The sequence below is a fragment of the Arachis duranensis genome, chromosome 6, assembly GCF_000817695.3.
Source record: "Arachis duranensis cultivar V14167 chromosome 6, aradu.V14167.gnm2.J7QH, whole genome shotgun sequence".
Taxonomy (NCBI): Eukaryota; Viridiplantae; Streptophyta; class Magnoliopsida; order Fabales; family Fabaceae; genus Arachis; species Arachis duranensis.
The window spans coordinates 84,757,990-84,783,441 of NC_029777.3; positions in this window are offsets into that span (position 1 = coordinate 84,757,990).

Sequence of the window (25,452 nt, forward strand, 5' to 3'; positions counted from 1 at the left end):
AGAGCGCGTTGAACATTTTCATTGAGAGGACGGGACTGTAGCCATTGACAACCGTGATGCCCAACATACAGCTTGCCATGGAAAGGAGTAAGAAGGATTGGATGATGACAGTAGGAAAGCAGAGTGACAAAAGGGACAAAACATCTCCATACGCTTATCTGAAATTCTCACCAATGAATTGCATAAGTATCTCTATCTTTATTTTATGCTTTATTCATAAAGACTGAGATTTACAAGATGACCATAGCTTGCTTCATACCAACAATCTCCGTAGGATCGACCCTTACTCGCGTAAGGTTTATTACTTGGACGACCCAGTGCACTTGCTGGTTAGTTGTGCGAAGTTGTGATAAAGAGTTGAGATTGCAGTTGAGTGTACCATGTTGATGGCGCCATTGATGATCACAATTTCATGCACCAAGTTTTTGGCGCCGTTGCCGGGAATTGTTTGAGTTTGGACAACTGACGGTTCATCTTGTTGCTTAGATTTGGTATTTTTCTTCAGAATTTTTAAGAATGAATTCTAGAGTTTCAAGGTGATGTTCTTATCATCACCAAAGCTGATTGATTCTCATCAATAATGTAATGTCTTGCTGAAGCTTGGCTAGCCATGTCTAATCTTTTTAGACTAAAGCTTTAGACTAACATTGCATGATTCCTGGAATTCTTATTAAAAATTTTAAAACTCTTTATTTTCTTCTCCATATAATTTTCGAAAAATCCAAAAAAATTACAAAATCATAAAAAACCAAAAATATTTTATGTTTCTTGTTTGAGTCTAGTGTCTCATTTTAAGTTTGGTGTTCTTGTTGAGTCTAGTGTCTCATTTTAAGTTTGGTGTTAATTGCATGCATTCTTTGAATTCAATCATGTGTTTTCATTGATCTTCAAGTTGTTCTTGATGATTTCATTGCTCTGATCTTTAAATTCTCTTGTCTTGAGTGTTTTGTTGTTTCTCATATGCATTCTCAACTTGTTAGTGTTAGTAATATACAAACTTCTAAGTTTGGTGTCTTGCATGCATTATTTATTTGATCTTAGTTTCATTTTGATTATTCCTCATTATTAAAAATCCAAAAATTTTTTTTATTTGTGTCTTTTCAAGTCAATAATACAGAGAATTGAAGATTTAGAACATACAGCAGAGGAATTACACAGAAAAAGCTGGACGTTCAAAATGCCCAGTGAGGAAGGAAAACTGGCGTTTAAACGCCAGCCAGGGTGCCTGGCTGGGCGTTTAACACCCAAAAGGGTAGCATTTTGGGCGTTAAACGCCAGAATGGATACCATTCTGGGCATTTAACGCCAGGATGACACAAGAGGGAAGATTTTGTTTTTAATGCAAATTTTTTCAAGTTTTCATAATTTTTCAAAATCAAATCTTTTCCAAATAATATCTTTTCAATCATATCTTTTCAAAATTAATTTCTTTCCATTTTCAAAAATACTTGCTAACAATTAATGATTTGATTCAACATTTCAAGTATGTTACCTTTTTTGGTGAGAAAGGTTTAATGTTTGAATAATATCTTTTCTTGTTAGTCAAGTCATTAATTTTAAAAATCAAATCTTTTTAAATTGTTTTTTAGTCATATCTTTTCAATCATATCTTTTTAAAACCATAACTTTTCAATCATATCTTCTTAATCACATCTTTTTCAAAATAGTTTTCAAATCATATTTTTTTATTTCTAATTTCAAAATCTTTTTCAAAAATCACTTAATTTCTTTCCCACTCTTACTTTTCGAAAATCATCAATCAATTTTAAAAATTCTTTTAAAAATCTTAATTTATTTTCAAAAATTCTTCCCCTCTTCTCACATCCTTCTATTTATGGACTAACACTCCTCCTCAATGCACAATTCGGACTCTATGTTTCTAAGTTCGAATTCTTCTACCTCTTCCTTCTATTTTTCTTTTCCTCTGACACCTCAAGGAATCTCTATACTGTGACATAGAGGATTCCATATTTTCTTGTTCTCTTCTCTTTCATATGAGCAGGAGCGAAGACAAAAGCATTCTTGTTGAGGCTAACCCTGAACCTGAAAGGACCTTGAAGCGAAAGCTAAGAGAAGCTAAAGCACAATTCTCTGTAGAGGACCTAACAGAAATCGTCAAAGAAGAAGACATGGCAGCCGAAAACAACAACAATGCAAACAATGCAAGGAAGGTGCTGGGTGACTTTACTACACCTACTCCCGACTTCTATGGGGGAAGCATCTCTGTCTCTGCCATTGCAGCAAACAACTTTGAGCTTAAGCCTCAATTAGTTTCTCTAATGCAACAGAATTGCAAGTTCCATGGACTTCCATTGGAAGATCCTCATCAGTTTTTAGCTGAATTACATAGGAAAACCCTATGGAAACACCTATAATCCTTCATGGAGAAATCATCCAAATCTCTCATGGAAGGATCAATAGAGACCTCAACAAGGTTTCAACAACAATAATGGTGGAAGAAACAGGTTTGGCAATGGCAAGCCTTTTCCATCATCTTCTCAGCAACAGACAGAGAATTCTAAGCAGAGCCACTCTGACTTAGCAACCATGGTCTCTGATCTAATAAAAACCACTCATAGTTTCATGACTGAAACAAGGTCCTCCATTAGAAACTTGGAGGCACAAGTGGGTCAGCTGAGTAAGAAAGTTACTGAACTCCCTCCTAGTACTCTTCTAAGCAATACAGAAGAGAATCCAAAAGGAGAGTGTAAGGCCATCAATATGGCCGAATTTGGAGAGGAGGAAGAGGCAGTGATCGCCACTGAGGAAGACCTCAATGGACGTCCACTGGCCTCCAATCAGTTCCCTAATGAGGAACCATAGGAATCTGAGGCTCACACTAAGACCATAGTGATTTCATTGGATTTACTTCTGCCATTCATGAGCTCTGATGAGTATTCTTCCTCTGAAGAGAACGAAGATGTCACTGAAGAGTAAGTTGCTAAGTATCTTGGAGCAATAATGAAGCTAAATGACAAGTTATTTGGTAATGAGACTTGGGAGGATGAACCCCCTTTGCTCACCAAAGAACTGGATGACTTGTCTAGGCAGAAATGACCTCAAAAGAGACAGGACCCTGGGAAGTTCTCAATACCTTATGCCATAGGCACCATGACCTTTGAGAAGGCTCTGTGTGACCTAGGGTCAAGCATAAACCTCATGCCTCTCTCTGTAATGGAGAAGCTAGGGATCTTTAAGGTGCAAGCTGCAAAAATCTCACTAGAGATGGCAGGGTACAAGCTGCAAGAATCTCACTAGAGATGGCAGACAATTCAAGAAAACAGGCTTATGGACTTGTAGAGGATGTTCTAGTAAAGATTAAAGACCATTACATCCCTGCTGATTTTATAGTCCTAGAGACTGGGAAGTGCATGGATGAATCCATCATCCTTGGCAGACCCTTCCTAGCCACAGCAAAAGCTGTGATTGATGTTGACAGAGGAGAATTGATCATTCAAGTGAATGAAGAATCCTTTGTGTTTAAGGCTCAAGGATATCCCTCTGTAACCATGGAGTGGAAGCATGAAGAGCTTCTCTCAAAACAGAGTCAAACAGAGCCCCCGCAGTCAAACTCTAAGTTTGGTGTTGGGAGGCCACAACCAACTTCTAAGTTTGGTGTTGAACCCCCACATTCAAACTCTAAGTTTGGTGTTGGGAGGTTCCAACATTGCTCTGAACATCTGTGAGGCTCCATGAGAGCCCACTGTCAAGCTACTGACATTAAAGAAGCTCTTGTTGGGAGGCAACCCAATGTTATATTTATCTATTTTCCTTTGTTATTTTATGTTTTCTATAGGTTCATGATCATGGGAAGTCACAAAATCAATTGAAAAAAAAGCAAAAACAGCATGAGAAACAGAAAGAAAAACAGCACACCCTGGAGGAAAACTTGCTGGCGTTTAAACGCCAGTAAGGGCAGCAAATGGGCGTTTAACGCCTAGTCTGGCACCATTCTGGGCGTTTAACGCCAGAAAGGGGCACCAGACTGGCGTTTAACGCCAGAATTGGCAGAAGGAGCATTTTTGCTTGCCACTTCGTGCAGGGATGAATTTTCCTTGACACCTCAGGATCTGTGGATCCCACAGGATCCCCACCTACCCCACCATTCTCTCTCTTCTTCACCCATTCACCAATCACCTCAACATCTCTTCCCCAAAAACCCCTCACCTATCAAATCCCACTATTCTCTTTACCACTCACATCCATCCTTCATAAAACCCCACCTACCTCACCATTCAAATTCAAACCACTTTCCCTCCTGAACCCACCCATAATGGCCGAACCATACACCCCCTCTACACTCCTATATAAACCTATCTTCACTCCTTCATTTTCACACAACCTAAACACTAATTCTTCCCCTTGGCCGAATCACAAAGCCACATCCATCTCCTCTATTTCTTCTTCTTATACTCTCTTCTTCCTTCTTTTGCTCGAGGATGAGCAAACCTTCTAAGTTTGGTGTGGTAAAAGCATTACTTTTTGTTTTTCCATAACCATTTATGGCATCTAAGGCCGGAGAAACCTCTAGAAAGAGGAAAGGGAAGGTAAAAGCTTCCTCTAAGGCCGGAGAAACCTCTAGAAAGAGGAAGGGGAAGGCAAAAGCTTCCACCTCCGAGTCATGGGAGATGGAGAGATTCATCTCAAGGGTGCATCAAGACCACTTCTATGAAGTTGTGGCCACGAAGAAGGTGATCCCCGAGGTCCCTTTCAAACTCAAAAAGAGTGAATATTCGGAGATCCGACATGAGATCCGAAGAAGAGGTTGGGAAGTTCTTACCACCCCTATTCAACAAGTCGGGATCTTAATGGTTCAAGAGTTCTATGCCAATGCATGGATCACCAAGAACCATGATCAAAGTGTGAACCCGGACCCAAAGAATTGGCTTACAATGGTTCGGGGGAAATGCTTAGATTTCAGTCCGGAAAATGTAAGGTTGGCATTCAACTTGCCCATGATGCAAGGAGATCAACACCCTTACACTAGAAGGGTCAACTTTGATCAAAGGTTGGACCAAGTTCTCATAGACATTTGTGAAGAGGGCGCTCAATGGAAGAGAGATTCAAGAGGGAAGCTGGTTCAACTGAGAAGGCATGACCTCAAACCCGTGGCTAGAGGATGGTTGGAGTTTATCCAACGCTCAATCATTCCCACTAGCAACCGGTCCGAAGTTACTATAGACCGGGCTATCATGATTCATAGCATCATGATTGGAGAGGAAGTAGAAGTTCATGAGGTTATATCCCAAGAACTTTATAAGGTGGCGGACAAGTCCTCTACCTTGGCAAGGTTAGCCTTTCCTCATCTCATTTGTCACCTCTGTTATTCAGTCGGAATTGACATAGAGGGAGACACCCTCATTGATGAGGTCAAGCCCATCACTAAGAAAAGGATGGAGCAAACAAGAGATCCCACTCATCATGAAATCCCTGAGATGCCTCAAGGGATGCACTTTCCTCCACAAAACTATTGGGAGCAAATCAACACCTCCCTAGGAGAATTGAGTTCCAATATGGGACAACTAAGGGTGGAGCACCAAGAACATTCTATTCTCCTCCATGAAATTAGAGAAGATCAAAGAATCATGAGAGAGGAGCAACAAAGGCAAGGAATAGACATTGAGGAGGTCAAGCACTCCATAAGATCTTCAAGAGGAAGAACAAGCCGCCATCACTAAGGTGGACCCGTTCTTTAACTTCCTTGTTATTTATTTTCCTGTTTTTTGAATTTTCATGCTTATGTTCATCTATGTTTGTGTCTTATGATCATTAGTGTCTTAGTGTCTATGCCTTAAAGTTATGAATGTCTTATGAATCCATCACCTTTCTTAAATGAAAAATGTTCTTAATTGAAAAAGAGAAGAATTGCATGAATTTTGAATTTTATAATAGATTAATTATTTTGGTGTGGTGGCAATACTTTGACTTCTGAATGAATGCTTAAACAGTGCATATGTCTTTTGAATTTGTTGTTCATGAATGTTGGCTCTTGAAAGAATGATGAAAAAGGAGACATGTTACTGAGGATCTGAAAAATCATAAAAATGATTCTTGAAGCAAGAAAAAGCAAATAAATAAATAAATAAATAAATAAAAAATAAAAATAAAGTCATGATCCAAGGAAAAAAGAGTGTGCTTAAGAACCCTAGACACCTCTAATTGGGGACTCTAGCAAAGTTGAGTCACAATCTGAAAAGGTTCACCCAGATATGTGTCTGTGGCATGTATATATCCGGTGGTAATACTGGAAGACAGAGTGCTTTGGGCCACGGCCAAGACTCATAAAGTAGCTGTGCTCAAGAATCATCATACTTAACTAGGAGAGTCAATAACACTATCTGGATTCTGAGTTCCAATAGAAGCCAATCATTCTAAATTTCAAAGGATAGAGTGAGATGCCAAAACTGTTCAGAGGCAAAAAGCTAAAAGCCCCGCTCATCTAATTAATACCGATCTTCGTATATGTTTTTGGAATTCATTGCATATTCTCTTCCTTTTATCTTATTTGATTTTCAGTTGCTTGGGGACAAGCAACAATTTAAGTTTGGTGTTGTGATGAGCGGATAATTTATACGCTTTTTGGCATTGTTTTTAGTATGTTTTTAGTATGATCTAGTTAGTTTTTAGTATATTTTTATTAGTTTTTAGTTAAAATTCACTTTTCTGGACTTTACTATGAGTTTGTGTGTTCTTCTATGATTTCAGGTATTTTCTGGCTGAAATTGAGGGACCTGAGCAAAAATCTGATTCAGAGGCTGAAAAGGACTGCAGATGTTATTGGATTCTGACCTCCCTGCACTCGAGGTTGATTTTTTGGAACTACAGAAGCCCAATTGGCGCGCTCTTAATTGTGTTAGAAATTAGACATCCTGGGCTTTCCAGCAATGTATAATAGTCCATACGTTGCCCGAGATTTGATGGCCCAAACATGCAATCCAAATCAGCTCAAGAATTCTGGCGTAAAACGCCGGAACTGGCACAAGGATGGGAGTTACACGCCCAAACTGGCACAAAAGCTGGCGTTTAACTCCAAGAAAAGTCTCTACACATGAAAGCTTCAATGCTCAGTCCAAGCACACACCAGGTGGGCCCGGAAGTAGTTCTCTACAAATAAGACCTTTTGGTATTGTATTAAGGGAGATCTTTCGATCATGTTTTGATGATTGAGCCCTCTTTGGGAGACTGGCTATTCGGCCATGCCTAGACCTTGTTCTTATGTATTTTCAAAGGTGGAGTTTCTACACACCATAGATTAAGGTGTGGAGCTCTGCTGTACCTCGAGTATTAATGCAATTACTATTGTTCTTCTATTCAATTCAGCTTATTCTTGTTCTAAGATATCACTTGTTCCCCAACTTGATGAATGTGATGATCTATGACACTCATCATCATTCTCACCTATGAACGTGTGCCTAACAACCACCTCTGTTCTACCTTAGATTGAGTTGACATCCACTTCCGTTCTACAAGCAAACAAGGCTTGAATGTTTATCTCTTGGATTCCTTAATCAGAATCTTCTTTGTATAAGCTAGAATTGATGGCGGCATTGAAGAGAATCCGGAAGGTCTAAACCTTGTCTGTGGTATTCTGAGTAGGATTCAAGGATTTAATGACTGTGACGAGCTTTAAACTCCTGAAGGCTGGGCGTTAGTGACAGACGCAAAAGAATCACTGGATTCTATTCCAACCTGATTGAGAACCGACAGATGATTAGCCGTGCTGTGACAGAGTGCGTTGAACATTTTCACTGAGAGGACGGGATTGTAGCCACTGACAACGGTGATGCCCAACATACAGCTTGCCATGGAAAGGAGTAAGAAGGATTGGATGAAGAAAGTAGGAAAGTAGAGAGACAAAAGGGACAAAGCATCTCCATACGCTTATCTGAAATTCTCACCAATGAATTGCATAAGTATCTCTATCTTTATTTTATGCTTTATTCATAAATCATCTATAACCATTTGAATCTGCCTGACTGAGATTTACAAGATGACCATAGCTTGCTTCATACCAACAATCTCCGTGGGATCGACCCTTACTCGCGTAAGGTTTATTACTTGGACGACCTAGTGCACTTGCTAGTTAGTTGTGCGAAGTTGTGATTGCAGTTGAGCGTACCATGTTGATGGCACCACTGATGATCATAATTTCATGCACCAAGTTTTTGGCACCGTTGCCGGGAATTGTTTGAGTTTGGACAACTGACGGTTCATCTTGTTGCTTAGATTTGGTATTTTTCTTCAGAATTTTTAAGAATGAATTCTAGAGGAAGAATAGTTCTCAGAGGAAGAATAGTTCTCAGAGCTCATGAATGGTAAAAAGAGGTTCAATGGAATCTCTATGGTCTCTAGGTGAGCCTCAGATTCCTTAGGTTCCTCAGTTTGGAACTCCTCTTTGTTCAGAGGACTGAAGAGAGAACTTTTGCGTGGTCTAGAATTCAGAATAAATTCCTGTTGCAAGTATAGCTTCTAAACCAACAAAAGTCCTTTCTTACAAACGTTTTTGTTGTCATAAGTAACAAACCCAATAAAATTTATAAACCGAAGTATTCAAACCCCGGGTTGTCTTCTCAAGGAATTCTAGGGAGGTGTGTTTTATTATTGATTATGGAAAAAAAGGTTTTGGGTTTTGAAAAGGTTTTTTTTTTTTGAACAAGAGAAACGGTTTGTAGAAATTAATAAATTAATAATGATGAAAATCTCTTGGCAGGTATGAATACTGGAAGTCCTATCCTAGTTATCCTTATCAATGGTGATGAGAATTATACTGTTGCTCCCACTAAGTCAACCTTTAACTATGAAGGTCAGTTAAGTGGACAAATTAATTTAATACCTAAAGTCCTAGTCAACTCCTTAAGGAAAGACTAGAGTTATAGGAATCTAAATTAATCAGCAAGGATGACAATTATCAATCACGATGAGTTTGATAACTCAAGAGTTACCAATTAATCAACCAAAGCTAATAGTAAATAATCCAAATTAAAAATAGGAAAAAGCAATCATGAGTTTGAAATACCTCAATTTATATTTAAATAAGAAAATCATAACATGAATGGTCATTAAACAAATAAAAGGAAAAATAAACAGAAGGACATTGAACCTAAGGTGAAGAAGTAATATTCCTAATTTCTAAAAATCCTAATCCTAAATCCTAAGAGAGAGGAGATAACCTCTCTCTAAAAACTACATCTAAATCCTAAAACTATGTATGAATCCAGTATTCAGTCTCAAATCTCTCCCTGTATGATTGGATGGATTCCTCCATTTATAATCGTTCAATCTGTATGCTCTGGGCTTGGATCTGGGCCAAAAGGGGCCCAAAATTCGCTGGAAACGAGATCTGCAAATTCTGTAGATCGCGCACGTCACGCGTCTGCGTAGGTCACGCGGTCGCATCATTTGGAGTGTTGCTCTTCCATGCGGTCGCGCCAATCATGTGCCCACATCAGTTATATTTCGCAAGTCATGCGTTCGCCGCATCCATGCGTTCGCGTCGAATCTCTTCAGCGCGAACCACGCGTTCGCATCGTCCATGCGGACGCGTCACTGCCCATTTCTCCAAGGACTCTAATTTGTGGTTTCCTTCCATTTTGTATGTTTCCTTTCCATCCTTTAAGTCATTCCTGCCCTATAAAACCTGAAAGTACTCAACACACAAATCACGACATCGAATGGTAATAAAGGATAATTTAAAATTGATAATTTTGAAGCATAGGAAACACGTTTTTTCATACATCATATTCTAAGGAAGGAATTGTAAAGCCATGCAAATTCATATGAATAAGTAGGTGAAGAGTTGATAAATCATTTAATTTAAGTACAATATATATCATAAAATATGGGTTTATCAAGGACGTCGTAGGAGGTCTTCCTCACTGGGATTCTCGTCCTTCTCCTCCCTTGTGCATTCGGCCATATTGATTATATCAATGGCCTTGCACTCTCCTTTTGGATTCTCTTTTGTATTGCTTGGGAGAATACTCGGAGGAGTTTCAATGACTTTCTTACTCAGCTAGCCCACTTGTGCCTCCAAATTTCTAATGGAGGACCTTGTTTCATTCATAAAGCTCAAGGTGGCCTTAGATAGATCAGAGACTATGTTTGCTAAGCTAGAGGGGCTCTGCTCAGAGGTCTCTGTCTGTTGCTGAGAAGATGATGGGAAAGGCTTGCTATTGCTAAACCTGTTTCTTCCAATATTATTAAAGCCTTGTTGTGGCTTTTGTTGATCCTTCCATGAGAAATTTGGATGATTTCTCCATGAGGGGTTATAGGTGTTGCCAAAGGCTTCACCCATGTAATTCACCTCTGCCATTGCAGGGCTCTCAGGATCATAAGCTTTTTCTTCAAAAGATGCTTCTTTAGTACTATTGGATGCATTTTGCCATCCATTCAGACTTTGAGAAATTATGTTGACTTGCTGAGTCAACATTTTGTTCTGAGCCAATATGGCATTCAGAGCATCAATTTCAAGAACTCCCTTCCTCTGAGGCGTCCCATTACTCACAGGATTCCTCTCAAAAGTGTACATGAATTGGTTATTTGCAACAATTTCAATAAGTTCTTGAGCTTCTGCAGACGTTTTCTTTAGGTGAATGGATCCACCTGCAGAATGGTCTAGTGACATCTTAGAGAACTCAGATAGACCATAATAGAATATATCTAAAATGGTCCACTCTGAAAGCATGTCAGAAGGAAACTTTTTGGTCATCTGCTTGTATATTTCCCAAGCTTCATAGAGGGATTCACCATCTTTGTGCTTGAAGGTCTGAACATCCACTCTAAGCTTGCTCAGCTTTTGAGGAGGAAAGAACTTGTCCAAAAAGGCCGTGACCAGCTTATCCCAAGAGTCCAGACTATCTTTAGGTTGTGAGTCCAACCATGTTCTAGCTTTGTCTCTTACAGCAAAAGGGAAAAGCATTTAGCCTGTAGACTTCAGGATGTACTCCATTAGTCTTAACAGTCTCACAGATCTGCAAGAACTCAGTTGAAAACCGGTAGGGATCTTCTGATGGAAGTCCATGAAACTTGTAGTTTTGTTGCGTTAGAGCAACTAGTTGAGGCTTCAGCTTAAAATTGTTTGCTCAAATGGCAGGAATTGAGATGCTTATTCCATAAAAGTTAGAAGTAAGTGTAGTATAATCACCAAGCATCCTCCTTGCGCCTCCACCATTGTTATTGGGTTCGGCCATGTCTCTTTCTTTTTCGAGATTCTCTGTAAGGTTTTCTCTGGATTGTTGTGCTTTAGCTTCTCTTAGCTTCTTCTTCAGAGTCCTTTCAGATTCAGGATCTGCTTCAACAAGAATGTCCTTGTTCTTGCTCCTGCTCATATGAAAAAGAAGAGAACAGAAAAGGAAGAGGAATCCTCTATATCATAGTATAGAGATTCCTTTATGTGAGTAGAAGAAGAAAAGAATAGAAGAATGAGAAGAGAAAAATTCGAACTCAGAGGAGAGGAGAGGGTTCGAATTTGAGATGAAGAGAAGTGTTAGTAATGAAATAAATAAATAGAAAGAAATGAGAGAGAAGAGTTTTTGAAAATTAACTAAAATAAAAGAAAAATGTTAAAGTTAAAATTCAAAAATTAAGAAAAGGAATAAAATAAAAATAAAAATTTGAAACAATTAGTTAAACAAAAGAATTTTGAAAAAGAGGGGGTAATTTTCGAAAATTGGAGAGAGGAAAGTAGTTAGGTGGTTTTGAAAAAAATAAGAAACAAACAAAAAGTCAATTAGTTAGTTGAAAAATATTTGAAAATCAATTTTTAAAAGATAAGAAGTTAGAAAAGATTTTTTTTTTGAAATCAATTTTGAAAAAGATATGATTTGAAAAAGATATTTTGGAAAAGATTTGATTTTTAAAATTAAAATTGATTACTTGACTAACAAGAAACTAAAATATATGACTCTAGAATTTAAAGATTGAACCTTTCTTAACAAGAAAGTAACAAACTTCAAATTTTTGAATCAATCACATTAATTGTTAGTAAAGTTTTCAAAATTTTGAAATAAAGATAAGAAAAAGATTTTGAAAATAAATTTTAAAATTTTTTTGAAAATAATAAAAAAATGAAAAAAATTTGATTTTTGAAAAAGATTTTGAAAATATAGGATTTTTAAAATTGAAAATTTGACTTGACTTATAAGAAATAGCTAAGTTTTAAAAATTTTTTACTAAGTCAACTCAAATTTTCGAAAATTATGAGCAAAATAAGGAAAAGATATTTTTTTGATTTTTGAATTTTTAATGAGGAGAGAGAAAAACACAAATATGACCCAAAACATGAAAATTTTGGATCAAAACACAAGATTCATGCAAGAACACTATGAATGTCAAGATGAACAACAAGAACACTTTGAAGATCATGATGAACATCAAGAACTTCTTTTTGAAAAATTTTCAAGAAAAGAAAGACATGCAAGACACCAAACTTAGAAATTTTCAATGCTTAGACACTATGAATGCAAGAATGCACATGAAAAACAAGAAAAAACTCAAAACAAGAAAATTTAACGATCAAACAAGAAGTCTTGTCAAGAACAACTTGAAGATCATGAAGAACACATGCATGAATTTTCGAAAAATGCATAAATTTTTAAAACATGCAATTGACACAAAACTTAAAAATTTACACTAGACTCAAACAAGAAACACAAAATATTTTTGGTTTTTATGATTTTATTAATTTTTTTTGATTTTTCGAAAATAATTTTTAGAAAGAACGAAAAAGAAAAAATTTTTTTGAAAAACTTTTTGAAAACAAATTAAGAAGAAAATTACCTAATCTGAGCAACAAGATGAACCGTCAGTTGTCCAAACTCAACAATCCCCAGTAACGGCGCCAAAAACTTGGTGCACAAAATTGTGATCGTCAACACTTTCTTCACAACTTCGCATCACTAACTAGCAAGTGTACTGGGTCGTCCAAGTAATAAACCTTACATGAGTAAGGGTCGATCTCACAGAGATTGCTGGTATGAAGCAACTGTGGTCATCTTGTAAATCTTAGTGAGGTGGATTCAATTGGTTATAATAGTTTTTCGAAAATAATAATAAATAACGCATAAAATAGATGAAAGAGATACTTATGTAAATCCTTGGTGTAAATTTCAGATAAGTGTATGGAGATCCTTTGTCCCTTCTGAATCTCTGCTTTCCTACTGCCTTCATCCAATCCTTCATACTCCTTTCCATGGCAAGCTGTATGTAGGGCATCACCGTTGTCAATGGCTACATCCCATCCTCTCAATGAAAATGGTCCAAATGCTCTGTCACAGCACGGCTAATCATCTGTCGGTTCTCGATCATGTCGGAATAGAATCCATTGATTCTTTTCCGTCTGTCACTACGCCCAACAATCGCGAGTTTGAAGCTCGTCACAGTCATTCAATCCCTGAATCCTACTCGAAATACCACAGACAAGGGTTAGACTTTCCGGATTCTCAAGAATGGCTGCCAAAGGGTTCTAGCTTATACCACGAAGATCCTGATTAAGGAATCCAATAGATACACGCTCGTTCTAAGGTAGAACGGAAGTGGTTGTCAGTCACGCATTCATACGTGAGAATGATGATGAGTGTCACGGATCATCACATTCATGAAGTTAAAGTGCAACGAATATCTTAGAATAAGAATAAGCTGAATTGAATAGAAGACAGTAATACTTGGCATTAAAACTCGAGGTGCAGCAGAGCTCCACACCTTAATCTATGGTGTGTAGAAACTCCACCATTGAAAATACATAAGTGGTGGTCCAGGCATGGCCGAGAGGCCAGCCTCCAAAATGTGATCAATAGTCTCCTATGATGAACAATAGATTAAAACTGAGACCAAAGATGTCTAATACAATAGTAAAATGTCCTATTTATACTAGACTAGTTACTAGGGTTTATAGAAATAAGTCTAAATGCAGAAATCCACTTCCGGGGCCCACTTTGGTATGTGCTTGGGCTAAGCTTGAGCTTTACACGTGCAGAGGCTTCTCTTGGAGTTAAATGCCAAGTTGTAACGTCTGTTTGGTGTTTAACTCTGGTTTGTGACGTGTTTCTTGCGTTTTACTCTAGAATGCAGCATGGAACTGGCGTTAAACGCCAGTTTGCATCATTTTAAATCGAATAAAGTGTGGACTATTATATACTGATGGAAAGCCCTAGATGTCTACTTTCCAACGCCATTGAGAGCGCACCATTTGGAGTTCTGTAGCCCCAGAAAATCCATTTCGAGTGAAGGGAGGTCAGAATCCAACAGCATCAGCAGTCCTTTTTTAGCTTGAATCAGATTTTTCCTCAGGTCCCTCAATTTCAGCCAGAAAATACCTGAAATCACAGAAAAACACACAAACTCATAGTAAAGTCTAGAAATATGAATTTTGCATAAAACCAATGAAAAAATCCCTAAAAGTAGCTAGATCCTACTAAAAACTACCTAAAAACAATTCCGAAAAGCGTATAAATTATCCGCTCATCAATTAGCTAGTCTTATTAGATTTTCTTGGAGTGTGAGGATAATATGATACCTTCTTCTATCATCTGGGATGACATAATAAGATAAATTCTTGCTTATTATTGTGATATGATTGACTAGTCTTGTTTGACGTTCTCCCTATGTGAAGATAATATGATACCTTCTTCCATTTGTTAGAGTTGACTAAATAAGATGAATTAATCATTATATGACTAGGATAGAAAGCCTATATTCTCAATCTTTGCCATGAATGTCTCTCTTTATTATTTGCTTCCTTTAAATTGCTCACTTGATTTACTTTTCTTGCCATATACTTTTTTGTCCATTTATTTTCTTGCCCCTTTTATAAATCAAACCCCTTGTCCCTTCATAACCAATAATCATTCACTTCATTGCAATTCCATGTGAGACGACCTGTAGTTTAAATACTTCGGTTAATTCTTATTTGGGGTTTGTTACTTGTGACAACCAAATTTTTGATTGAGGATTATTTGTTGGTTTAGAAACTATACTTGCAACAAGAATTTATTTGAGAAATTCTAGACCGACACGACAATTTCTTTACATCACTTTTCAAGCATTTGGAGTGAAATTGCATGGTTTTGTTGAATCAATCAACCATCCTTTATTTGACACTAAATCATGAGATTTAAGCTAAAATTAATTGGTTTTTGAATGGATTTTAAACCTTGTGAATTTGGTGATACTTTGATTGGTTGTTTTGATTACTTGTAGGTGAAGAAAAGAAAAAAACAAGAAAGCGTGGCCTATGAAGCGTAGCCAAAGGAAACAAAAGCGTGGCACATGAAAGGAGAAAAGCCATAGCGCTCTCTTAGTGAGCACAGCGCTCTCTATTTGAGCACTACTCAAATCCAAGAAGCAAAGGCAAGGAATGCTGCGCTCTCTCAATTAACCGAGCACTACAAGGAACTAAGGAAACAAGGCAAAAAGCATAGCGCTCGGTTAACTCAGATAACCTTTTTGGGCTCCTCCCTAAAGAAAAACAAAGTGAAAAACCAAGGAGAGGAGGCCACAAGGTTCGAACCGTGCACCTAAGGGACAAGAGAAGCACTATATTCCATTGTTTCACCAAAAGAAATTGCTCCAAATGGCCTCACAAGGATTCGAACCAGGAGCCTCACGCTGGCAAGGAAGGAGCGCTACACTCTTTAAAGGGAAATTTCTCCACACATGTTGCACACAAGGCGCGAAGGTGGAGTTCCTTTCAACACAAAGGGCACTGCACTCTCTCATATAACCGAGCGCTATGAGGGTTGGGCAAGGAGATTGTCACACAACAATTGAGACCAAGGGGGAGTGCTGCGCTCTCCTTGTCAACCGAGCTGTGCCCTGGGAGTGTCTCATGGCACATTTTTGGTCCAAAAATCAAATTTAATTGAATCCTTCACCAATTTTGAAAGGCCCACTCCAAATTCTAAAATTCAAAAATTGGAAATGTATAAATAGAAGTTAGTTTGATTTAGAGAGGACTTTCTTTTTACCTTTTTGACACTTTTACTTTTGATTTTTATTTTTGAGCTCATTTTTAGATTTTAGCTTTGAGTTTGGGAATTGGGATTAAGAATTGAATTCTCTTCTTCTTTGTACTTACTTCTACACTCTTCACTCTTTGTTTTGAATCTGGGATTGAGAATTGAAGGAATTCTGTTTCATTCTTGATCTGAGATCTCTCTTTGTTTACTTTCTGCATAATTTCAAGGAATTGTGATTTGGATCTAAGTTTTCTTTACTGCTTTCATCTCTAATTTCTTCTGCAATTATTCTCTATTGGATCAAGGAAAGAATTGAGATCTAGACTTATTTTTTAGTCTCATTCAACCCCTGAGATCTTCAACTTCTCTTTTAGATTTTACAATTGAGTTGAATTCACTTTCTGTATTGCTTCTTCAAGCAATTTTCCTTTTATGTTTGAGTTTTGCTGTATTTCAATTCATCTTTTACTTTTCTGTTGATTGCTATTTACATCCTCTTGTTTAATTTTAAATTCCCAGCTCCCAGATCCTTTTACTTTTTCAGTAATTTTATATTTCTTGCACTCTAAGATTCTTCCATTTATATTTCTTGCAATCTATGTTTCAGTCATTTACATTACTTGTTCTTTAAGATTCAGCTCCTTTACTTCTTCTGCTCTTTAATTTACTGTCAATTCCTCCTCTCCCTTTGAATTTCATGCAATTTAGCTTCTGTTGAATACATATCACTCAAATCAACACTTGTTTGCTTGACTAAATCAACCAGCTAACTAAAATTGCTCAATCCTTCAATCCCTGTGGGATCGACCTCACTCATGTGAGTTATTATTACTTGATGCGACCCGGTACACTTTGCCGGTGAGTTTTGTGTTGGATCCTTTTTCACATCAAGTTTTTGGCACCGTTGCTGGGGATTGATCAAATTGACAATGATTAAGGAAGGTGGTGGTCTAGATTAAGCATTTTTTCTTTGTTTTTGTTCATTTCCTTTATTTTTTTGACCAGCATACTATCTATTTGAGACTTTGTCTCTACTAACTCTCACTGCACTCAAACTACAGAGTGCCCTTGTGTTTCTTATTGTTATGGTTTTATGAGAGAAGCAAGGAGGGAGACCCCTACCCTTTGTGAGACTGACGAAAGAACCCTTAGAAGACTAAGAAGGGAAGCCAGAGGAAAGGGAGTCATTGGTGAAGAAGCTTCTGAAGAAGAATATCAAGAAATGGAGAAGAATCCAACAAATCCACCAGTAGGAGTGGCCAACAACAATGGTCAACCACAGAGGAGAGTCTTGGTTTCATATACATTTGCTAATCCTAGGGATTGTGGGAGTAGCATCCTTACCCCAAATGTCAATGCAAATAACTTTGAATTGAAGCCACAACTCATCACCTTGGTACAAAATAATTGCTTCTATGGAGGAGGCCCACTTGAAGATCCAAACCAACACTTATCCACTTTTCTGAGGATCTGTGACACTGTCAAAACCAATGGAGTGCATTCTGACATCTACAAACTGCTGTTATTCCCATTTTCCCTCAGAAACAAAGCTACTCAATGGTTGGTGTCATTTCCAAGAGATAGCATCAACAATTGGGAAGATCTAGTGAACAAGTTCTTAGCCAAGTTCTATCCTCCCCAAAGGAACATTAGACTCAAAACGGAGGTCCAAACATTCACTCAGATGGATGGAGAGTCATTCTATGAGGCTTGGGAGAGATACAAGACCCTGATTAGAAAGTGCCCCCCTGAAATGTTCAATGAATGGGACATACTTCAGAATTTTTATGAAGGCTTAACTTTGAAGGCTCAAGAAGCACTAGATCGCTCAGTAGGAGGCTCCCTACAATTGATGGATACTGCAGAGGAGGCCCAGAATCTCATTGATATGGTGGCAAACAATCAATACTTCTTTGTCCATCAAAGACAACGCCAACCATCACAAAGGAAAGCAGTGCTAGAATTGGAAGGAGTGGACTCAATCCTAGCTCAAAAAAAATGATGCAGCAGCAAATTCAACAATAATTTGAGCAAATGGCCAAGAGAATTGATAGCCTCCAAGTTGCAGCAGTGAATACAAGCCAACCATCAACCACATGACGGCCGAATGAAGAAAGCCAAGAAGATCAGCAGCAGGAACAAATTCAATATGTGCACAACCAAGGTTCTGGATCAAGTGAAGTTTATGGTGACACTTACAATCCATCCTGGAAGAACCACCCCAACCTTAGATGGGGAGATAACCACAATCAAAATCAGCAACCATGGCAAAAAAATTCAAACCAAAACAACTCAAGAAACAACCGGTAGAACACTAACCATAATCCATATAGAAAATCCCAAAATAATTACCCCAATTCTAACCATTATCCATCCAATAACCAAACCACCAACCACAACAACTATCATCCAACCTCAACAGCTCACAACCAACCATAAATCCCACAAGACTCTCAGAGAATCTCCAACTTGGAGATATTGATGGAAAAAAATGATGAAATAGCAAGAACTAACAAACAAGAACAATGAAGCTTCCATAAGAAACATAGAAAGGCAGATTGGACAGCTTTCCAAGCAAGCTGTGATTGAAAGGCCATCAAGCTCACTCCCAAGTGATACCATTCCAAATCCTAAAGAAGAGTGCAAAGCCATACAGCTAAGGAGTAGAAGAACCTTGATGAATGACAAGGAGGCAACCAAGAAGCCTATGGAAAGCAACAAAAAGCCAACAGAGAAAGAGGAAGCCAGCAACAAAAAAGTGACAGCAAGCAAGCAAACTTCAGAGAAGCTCAAAGAGAAGATCAAAGAGAAGGATGACTAGCCACAAAACATAAGGAAAGGGAAGGAAGCAATAGAAGGACCATCTCAAGGACAGAAGCAAGAGGAGAAGACTTTCACACCTCCTTTGCCATACCCTCAAAGGTTCAACAAGGAAAGTAAGGATCAACACTTTCCCAAATTCCTTGAAGTCTTCAAGAAATTGAAGACTAATATTCCACTGGCTGAGGCATTAGAGCAGATGCCTCTATATGCAAAGTTCTTGAAAGAGCTTATCAATAAAAAGAGAAGTTGGCATGAGAAGGAAACTACATTGCTCACTGAAGAATGCAGTGCATTAATCCAGAAAGGGCTTCCCCCAAAACTTGAGGACCCTGGAAGTTTTTTTCTACCTTGTACCATTGGCAACATAAGCATCAATAAAGCAATGTGTGACTTAGGAGCTAGCATCAATCTAATGCCCTCTTCTCTGATGAAAAGGCTATGTATAGAGGAGGTATAGCCCGTACAGATGTCACTAGAGCTAGTGGACAAGTCTGTGGTGTTTCCCAAAGGTGTGATTGAAAACCTTTTGGTCAAAGTGGATAAGTTTATATTCCCTGTAGACTTTGTGATTCTGGACCTAGATGAGGTATGAGGTAATTCCATCATACTAGGCAGACCATTCGTAGCTACAGCAAGGGCTATTATAGATGTGGAACAAGGAGAATTAACCCTGAGAGTGCATGATGAAAGCATTACTTTAAATGTCTTTCCAAAAACACAGCACTCTGATGAAAAGAAAGATTGCATGGAGATCAACAAAGAAGACTTGCAGTGGAAGGAAGAAACTAACAAGACACTCATTAATTCCCTTCCAAAGCAAGAAATAAGCAACAAAGCAGGACAGAAGGAGAATGAAACTGTGCAAAGTGATGAAGGAAAGCAAGAAGAAAATGAAATGCATCCCACTGTCAAAGGAGAAGGATTACCAAAAAGGAGGAAGAAAAGCAAGAAAAAGGCTAAAAAATGATGGAAGAACAAAAAGATCCCAACTGAGGGATCTTCAAAAGGAGATAAAGTACAGTTAATCTACCAATAGTTAGGGACAAACCAACAAGCTGATGACTACTACACTGTCAGCAGGATACTCTCACTAGAGTATGCAGAGGTTGAGCATCGAGGCACTAGAAGGAAGCTCACTATAAGGGGAGACAAGCTGAGACACTACAGTCATCAACCACCCTAATGAAGGCCCAATGTCAAGCTAGTGACAATAAAAGAGCGCTTCATGGGAGGCAACCCATGATTTAAAATTTTTGTTTAGATTTTAAGTCCAACAACTAATGATCGTTCTAACATGAATTTGAGTTCTCATGAATATATTTGATACTTGCATACATGATCTTTAAGCATATGCTAGATTTCTAAGTTTGGTGTGCCTGAAGGCACTCCAAAATAGCTTTTCTAGCTTTCTTAGACTATATGATCATTCATTTTGATGGAGAATATAGCCAAACATTAAGTTTAGTGTCTGCATATACATTGAATTCCAGAAAACTCATTTTTTCTCATAGGATCGAATTTATGAGTAGATGGATCATACATTGTTTCATTTTAGGTGTTTATGATAGAAAATAAAATGTTCCTTATGATGAATGTACCAATTGTGATGAATTATTTGCATTTTATATTGATCCCTTAGCAAGGAACAAGTTTGGTGTTCACCAAATTTTGGTTCACTATCTAAGGAGCACAATTGTTTATTTATGAATAAGGAACATGTTGAATTGTGTAAATTCTATTCACCACACCACCGTGCCACTCTTAATTCTTAAGGCTTACCATTGCTTTGATTTAATTGAATAGGAAAAAGAAGATTGAGAAGAGGATAAAAGAAGAGGGAAGACACGGCTCTGACAAGCCAAGGAAGGAGGGTCACATGTGCTTAGAGAAGCGTGCTCCCTTGGAAAACAAAATCTTCATGTTTCACACCCTTGCTTCTTCCCTATTTCTAGACTCATGTCCCCATCAAGTTCTAGTAGAAGAAAGGGAAAGGAACTAATGGAGGCTGAAATCCCAACCTATGATACAAAGAAATTTAAATCTCAGTTTCATGAAGCAAGATATCATAGGCTCATGAAATCAAAGCATGTCATTCCTGAGATGGGCTTCAGACTGAGGGAGGAGGAGTATCCCATCATGAGGTAAATTACTAAGGAAAGGAGGTGGCAACTTCTATGTGATCCCCTTACTAACATCAGTGCAGTCATGATAAGGGAATTCTACACGAATGCTGTGAAAGGGAGTGATGACAGCTGCCCGTATAAGAGTTATGTCAGAGGTATTAAGGTGGATTTTATAGTTCATCATCAGTTTTGAGGGTCCTACAGTTGAGGAGAATAACCTATGGAGAGCTTAGTTTTGAGGATAGAATGCAGGGAGAAAATGACTCTGATGAGATATTACAGGGGATATGTTTGGAAGACACAGACTAGGAAAGAGACTCAAAGGGAACCCCAAGCCACTTGAAAAGACTAGATCTCACTCCTGAGGCCAAGGGGTGGTATGAGATAGTAAGGAGATCTATACTCCCTACTGGAAACACGTCAGCGGTCACAGTCAAGCGAGCACTCTTGACATACTGCATCCTACATGGAGGAGAAATCAACCTCTCACAACTCATAGCCGACAGTATTCAGGATATGCCTGAAAACACAAGCAAATCGGGTAGGCTTGGTCATCCAAGCACCATTCTAAGGCTATGCAACAGAGCTGGGGTGCTCTTTGAAAACGAAGACACAGAGAAAGTAAAAGGAGGAAAGGGAATCACAAAGAGAAGCATGGAAGGTATTACTGAAGATGATGATCAAGAGGAAAGAAGAACTCAAAGTAGAATAAGAAGACTACAAGTGGAGTAAGAGCAGGCTCCTAATGCACTGGATTTGAGTCAAAAGCAGAGAACAATTGAGGAAATATCTCAACAACTCATGAAAGCACAGGAGCAATGAAATTCCCTTGAGAATGAATTAAAACAAAAAGAAAAGAAAGAGAAAAGCCAAGAATTGGCAAAGAAACAAACAATAAGGCTAGACACCAATAGCTTGGACCCTAGGACATATGCCTGTGGTGTTTTTGTACTAGGATATGCTTGGATAAGTAGGTTCTGAGGAGTATTTTGCAACTTGGCCACTTAGATAAACTGATTTGGGATTGCCAACCAAAAGTCCACTACAAGAGAAACCTAGCTACAAAACATTTAATGATCCAAGGAGATGCTGGGCATGAATGTTCCTAGGAAGAAATTGTGAGCTATGTGTCTGTGGTGAAGAGATATTGAGCAAAAATTGAGGCAAAAAGGTTGCTGCAACATTTGCCACCAAGCCTTAATTAAGTAATAAGCTTTCTAAGCAAAATAAAGAAGGAAAAGCTAGTAAGGGATCAAGCAAAAGTAAGACAGTATAGCAGCAAGTCTAATGAACCTTTAAGGAAACATTTATTATCTGTCAGCAAAGAATAAATGAGTTACCATTTTCTGCATAAAACCCCATGAACCAAGTTCAATTATCTGCTAAATAAGGACATGCATACTTCTCTGTTTCATTTCATTTTCTCTTATGTTTAGTGCTTGCTTGGGAACAAGCAAGGTTTAAGTTTGGTGTTGTGATGACAAGTCATCTTATGCTAGCTTTTCAAGCATTTTTCACTTGTTTCATTAGGTTTTATGCACTTTCTTGCATTATAAGTAAGTGATTTGAAGTGGAATCGCATGGTTTTGTTGAATCAATCAACCATCCTTTATTTGACACTAAATCATGATGTTTAAGCTAAAATTAATTGGTTTTTGAATGATTTGTAAACCTTGTGAAGTTGGTGATACTTTGATTGGTTGTTTTGATTACTTGTAAGTGAAGAAAAGAAAAAACAAGAAAGCGTGGCCTATGAAGCGTAACCAAAGGAAACAAAAGCGTGGCACATCAAAGGAGAAAAGCCATAGCACTCTCTTAGTGAGCACAGCGCTTTCTATTTGAGCACTACTCAAATCCAAGAAACCAAGGAACTAAGGAAACAAGGCAAAAAGCATAGTGCTCGATTAACTCAGTTAACCTTTTCGGGCTCCTCCCCAAAAAAAAACAAAGTGAAAAACCAAGGAGAGGAGGCCACAAGGTTCGAACCGTGCACCTAAAGGACAAGAGAAGCGCTACATTCCATTGTTTTTCACCAAAAAATTGCTCCAAATGGCCTCACAAGGATTCGAACCAGGAGCCTCACGCTGGCAAGGAAGGAGCATTACACTCTTCAAAGGAAAATTTCTCCACACATGTTGCATACAAGGCTCGAAGGTGGAGTTCCTTTCAACACAAAGGACGCTGCAATTGAGACCAAGGGGGAGTGCTGTGCTCTCCTTGTCAACCGAGCCGTGCCCTGGGAGTGTCTCATAGCACATTTTTGGTCCAAAAATAAAATTTAATTGAATCCTTCACCAATTTTGAAAGGCCCACTCGAAATTCTAAAATTCAAAAATAGGAAGTGTATAAATATAAGTTAGTTTGATTTAGAAAGGACTGTCTTTTTACCTTTTTGACACTTTTACTTTTGATTTTTCATTTTTGAGCTCATTTTTAGATTTTAGCTTTGGGTTTGGGAATTGGGATTGAGAATTGAATTCTCTTCTTCTTTGTTCTTACTTCTACACTCTTCACTCTTTGTTTTGAATCTAGGATTGAGAATTGAAGGAATTGTATTTCATTCTTGATCTAAGATCTCTCTTTGTTTTCTTTCTACATAATTTCAAGAAATTGTGATTTGGATCTAAGTTTCCTTTACTGCTTTCATCTCTAATTTCTTCTGCAATTATTCTCTGTTGGATCAAGGAAGGAATTGAGATATAGACTTGTTTTCTAGTCTCATTCAACCCCTGAGATCTTCAACTTCTCTTTTAGATTTTACAATTGAGTTGAATTCACTTTCTGTATTGCTTCTTCAAGCAATTTTCCTTTTATGTTTGAGATTCTCTGCATTTCAATTCATCTTTTACTTTTTTGTTGATTGCTATTTACATCCTCTTGTTTAATTTTAAATTCCCAGCTCCCAGATCCTTTTACTCTTTCAGCAATTTTATATTTCTTACACTCTAAGATTCTGCCATTTACATTTCTTGCAATCTAAGTTTCAGTAATTTACATTACTTGTTCTTTAAGATTCAGCTCCTTTACTTCTTCTACTCTATAATTTACTGTCAATTCCTCCTCTCACTTTGAATTTCATGCAATTTAGCTTCTGTTGAACATAAATCACTCAAATCAACACTTGTTTGCTTGACTAAATCAACCACCTAACTAAAATTTCTCAATCCTTCAATCTCTGTGGGATCGACCTCACTAATGTAAGTTATTATTACTTGATGTGACCTAGTACACTTGCCGGTGAGTTTTGTGTTGGATCGTTTTCCACACATCAGAGGTCCGGGGCAAAATTTGTGTTAGCAGACAAGAGTATTATGTCAGTTGTGGGGATTGCAGAGAATGTCATAGTAAATATTAAAGGATTGCTCTTTCTAGTTGATTTTCACATTTTGGAGACCCCTCCCATTGACTCAACCAAGCCATCATCAATACTCCTTGGAAGACCATTCTTGAAGACGGCCCGTTTCAGGCTAGATGCACACTCGGGAGTCTATTCTTTTGTGTCGGATGGCAAGTTAGTCAAGTTCACTTTGGAGGAATCCAACAAGCCCATCCTTGAAGCCTACTCTATCTTTGGGTGCGACATAGTTAAAGACAAAGTAAGCGAAGATGGCAAGGAGCAAGAAAAAAAGGATATTGCCAAGAAGTCAAATTCAAAGGATCATGCTCAACCAAAACAAGCCAAGGAGTTGGAAATTTTCCACCTTGGGAAAATTTCTAAGTGATCAAGGAAGCCATGCAAGTCCAACTTAGGACTCTAAACCAAAGTGCTTGGTGGGAGACACCCCACTATGGTGACATTTTCCTATTCTATCCCTTGTTTATAGCTTTTTGAACTATTTGGTTTCTTGTGATACAATGCTTAGTTTAGATTTGATTTGATAATTTTTGAGTTGTATAAGTTAAATTACTTATGGACTATGATTTTATGCTTGTTTGAATAATTTGGGGTTGGTATGTTGTTATGCTAACGTTGGGAACCTTAGTTTGAAGAGAAAAAGAGATTTTTGAAACATGGTATCTGTGCGTACGCACCAAGCTGTGCGTGCACACAAAACTTTGTTTTTCGCCATCTGTGCGGATGCACAAGCCCGTGCATCCACACACGCTTTGGCATGCCCTCTGGTTGCAGCGCCATCACAGCTTGTGCGTGCACACTTCCCCTTTTCTCTAGCCTGTGCGTGCGCATAGATGCGTGCGTACGCACACGTTTCCTTTCGTGCTTCATCTGTGTGGCTGCACAGACGTGTACGTCCGCACACCAATTGTTAGCCCTTCTGGTAGGAGCGAGGAAACAGCTTGTGCTCGTGAACAATCTCCCCCTTTCTTGTCCATGCGCACGCACATCTGCTTTTATCCACAAAGTTAAATAAAAGAGAGTCCCCCTGTGCGCGCACACTTTGCTGTGTGCCCACACGTCGTTTTGCAACCTCTCTGGTTGCAGTGCTCGCACGCTTTGTGCGTTCGCACTCTTCCAACCTTTTTCTTCTGTGCATCCGCACAGCCCCCTGTGTGTCTGCATAGGTCGCGATTTGGGCATTATCAGGGCAACCTGC